Source organism: Notechis scutatus, chromosome 3 (assembly GCF_049901735.1).
Source record: "Notechis scutatus isolate UNSWTSFEM ecotype Mainland chromosome 3, rNotScu1.2, whole genome shotgun sequence".
NCBI classification, from domain to species: domain Eukaryota; kingdom Metazoa; phylum Chordata; class Lepidosauria; order Squamata; family Elapidae; genus Notechis; species Notechis scutatus.
The window spans coordinates 144,509,658-144,513,452 of record NC_142011.1 but is presented as its reverse complement, the minus strand read 5'-3'; the positions used below and the strand labels follow the sequence as shown (position 1 = coordinate 144,513,452).

At 41.7% G+C, this 3,795-nt stretch overlaps 1 pseudogene; it reads right to left on the bottom strand.

Moving 5' to 3' along the window:
* Positions 1-368: 368 nt before the first annotated feature.
* On the bottom strand, positions 369-466 carry LOC148131425 (U6 spliceosomal RNA; annotated as a pseudogene).
* Positions 467-3,795: the final 3,329 nt, after the last annotated feature.

Below are 3,795 nucleotides of genomic sequence, written 5' to 3'. Positions count from 1 at the left end.
ATTAATAAAACCTTATTTACTTAATCCTAGTTTAATATGTATAGTTGCAAGAACTGCATAGGAATGATATAAACCATAATTTACCAAACATATTATATGATTTAGTACTTTTTGTGTGTGAATCCAACTATAATGGGCTTAGTGAACAAATCAGCCTAATATACTATACCTTAATTCCATGACTTAGTACCACAACAAACTCACAGAGGGACTGCAAGATATTTAAAACAGTGATACTTAAGATATTTAAAAGACAGTGATAGTTGATATTTGTTAGATTCCATATGAACTATTAGCACAAAGTAATTCAGTTGTGGCCTAGGGGTACCATGGAAAATTTACTGAGATACTAATGGCACTCTGAATTGAAAACATCTGGGAACTTCTGCCTTAGTGTGATATGTGAAACCATGCTAATCTTCTCTGTATCGTTCCAATTTTAGTATATGTGCTGCCGAATCTGGACCTGGTTGTTGTACAGAAAGAAATACATCCTCCCCCTCCTCAGAGGAGTGGGGGATGGTAATTATTGCAGGGAAGGACACAGTCTGAATAATGAATGCCACACCAAGAATGCAAGAGGCAATTATAATGGACACCGTGTGATTGTATTGTTACAAAACCTCCCTTAGAAGCATAGGTAAGTGTAGTCTCATCTTAAGTCCATTGGGTAATTTGAGACTGCAACTTAGTAAAAGATAGTCCCTTTTAACATGTGCTATATCTGCTGTGCTGTGAACTATGCATATTGGAAATTGCTTAATAGATTCCCAGATGGTTGGCTGGTTTTTTGTTTGTTTGTTTGCTGAGACTTAGAAGTCGGTTAAATTCTGAGAAATATTTCCTTTAGTTGCTTGCTAATAAAACATACCAGTTGCCCTTTCACAATTTTTTAAATTTCCCTCTCATATTTACTTTGTCTTGTCTGCCCAGTAAGAGCAACGCTAATTTCCAAGCAATGTGCATGTGGAGAAGATCTTAAACTGAATCCATCCATCTGTTGGCTATTGGAACTATTCTGCTAGAAAACCAGCATCTCATTTGCCATCAATGGGAGGAGAGAAACAGACCATATGTTTTTATGAGTCATGAGATCAGTGGCAACATTGTCAGTGTAGTCACACATGAGAATCCCTTATAATGAATTCGTATTTAGCAAGCCTGGTTTGTCTAATGAAAGTTTGAGCCAGATGTCAAAGTTACTATACCCATTCTGACAATTCACTCTCTTCTAATTACTGGTGTCTATAAAAATCCTACAAGCATCATCATCATACATACATTATTCTATTATCCCATTACTGGATGTGCTTTTCCTGCTTTCACCCTCTGTAAGCCATATAGGTAACTTAAAAAACAACAACTAAGAAAGGTATTTCAGTTTATAAAAATCTAGATCAAATTTAATAATTTTACATTTGTTAACAAACGTCAACAATTTAAGGAGAACAGGTGTCTTACTGGAAATTATTTTTAAAAAACTTCATACATTGTTTTAGCAGAGCGTGGATAAATGCATTAGGAATTCTTTTTGCTAACACATTTTGAAGGCAAATGCATTAATTCTAATAAGTATTTAGGGTTCCTACCCAAAATATATGCAGGCTGTTCAGGCTCTCGATCCTGAAAAATTTTTGTAGAATCATTTCTAATGTGGCATCATCCACTCAGAGATGTAGAGCAATGTTTTATTATATGTACTGTAAGATAGAACATGTCTTGTCTTTTCTCAATAGCATCTGAAGTTTGCATAGATGACATCTGTTACAAGGAAGAAATTTTATTTTCTGTCACTCAAATAAGTTCAGTTAAAAGTTAAACAGTCAAATAGCATTATTTCAAACTTAGACAGAACCTGTAAATTAGTAACATGGTACATTTGACATGTACAGGCATATAATGATGCTATTTGTTTATAAAATAAAATCCAATCCACTCTTCTCCTCCTGTAGCCAATAGCTATGTTAGGCCAGTAAAACTATGTTAAGTAAACATGGAAGGAGTAAATATGGTCTCACTAATAACAGGTTACATAAAGAAGTCCAGTTTCGTGCTCACAATATTATCTGTGCCTTTGTTCTCCATAGGTTATTTGTAAGCAAGCAGCAGTCATTATAGATAAAAATTAATATCTATATAAGTGTGAGAGTCATTAATGTGGGGGCTGAGTTAAAGAATGGTACATTTATCTGGGCAGCTACAGACTGCTAGGAATTTGGGGGGGGGGGTTTGTTCTAACTAAATTATCTTATAATTTCCCAGAGCTCTGAGAAATGTTTTGATTAAGTAATATATTTCAATAGCTGCAATTTGGCGCCAGACTTGCATAATATGACAGAAATGATATACTACAAAGATTTCCTCGAAAGGAATAATGTAAGTGTACTTTGTAACTGACTAAAAGCAACGTTTCCACTAATGTGGTTGTAGTAAATTAATTTTGTTATTTAAATAGAAGGAAACAAGTATGAAAACTATCACGTATCTTCCTTCTCTGGCATACCTTTAGGGAAAATGATGGAAGTAATAACAAATGTGTTGCGTATCCTTAAATATATTAATATACCAGTGGAAATCTTTTGGTGTTCTTTTTTTTCCCTGTTTGGAGTGGACAAGACCACAGAGCAGAGGTCTCCAAACTTAGCAACTTTAAGATTTGTGGACTTCAACTCCCAGAATCCTCCAGCCAGCATAGCTTGAATTCTGGGAGTTGAAATCCACAAGTTTTAAAGTTGCCAAGTTTGGAGACCTCTGCCATAGAGGATGCAGCTGCATTACAGGGAGGGGTGGGGTTTTTCATTTTTTGAAGTTTGGGAATGAGGTTTAAAAGCCATTTTCCTTCCTACTGAGTGAAGCCTATGTTGATTTATATGATACAATTTAGAGCAGGGGTGGGCAAACTTTTTGGCTCGGGGGCCGCATTGACCTTTAAAATTTGACAGACGGGCCGGGTCAGCACAAGGTTTTTGGGAATCGCCCCCCTTCCCCCTCTTCTCCTCCTTCCCCTCCCTCGGAGGCTCCCTGAGTCAGGAGTTGCTACCGCCGGCGCGGCTCCAGTCCCGCGTTGCCTCGGGAAGGGAAAGGCAAAAAGAAAGAGCCGCGGCTGTGCTTTGCAACGGGAGCAGCGGCACCGGAGGCTCAGGCTCAGTGGCTCCTGGTTTTGCCTTTTCCTTCCCAAGGCAACGCGGGACTGGAGCCGCGCGAGCTGCGCCCGGCGGTAGCAACTCCTGACAGCCCCAGCCGGACACCTGAGCGGAGCCGGGCGGAACTGCCTGCTGCTGCTGCTGGAGCACCGCCGGGTCGCCTCCTCCAAGCAACCCACCCGCCCGCCAGGCTTCCCCTCTGCCGTGAGGCTCGGGGCCAGGCGCGAGCGCCTGCGAGTTAAAAGGAAGCCGAAAGTTGCTGGGAAGTTGCTCGGGTGCTGGGAGCAGGCTTTTAAAGTGCCGCCCGAGCAAAGTTTAAGCAGCCCGCCCGCCCACCGGGCGGAACCCTTCCCACTCCTCGGCGAGAAGATGCTCCAGCCTGCAAACTTTGCCTTTGCAAAGTTTAAGCCTGGAAGCCCCGGAAAAAAAAGGGGATCGGCGGGGACTCACCTTCGGAGAGGTCGCACTCGAAGGTGATTTCGAACTCCCAGCCGAGGCCTTTGCAAAGTTCTTTTCTTTCCTACCCGAGAGCGCTCCGCACTGTTTTGCAGCTTTGGGGGTCACGCGGCACAGGGCAATATGCCACGCCCAGTGATTTTTTTTCAGGGGCGGGCCGGATTGGACAGACCAACGGGCCGGATGTGGCCCGCGG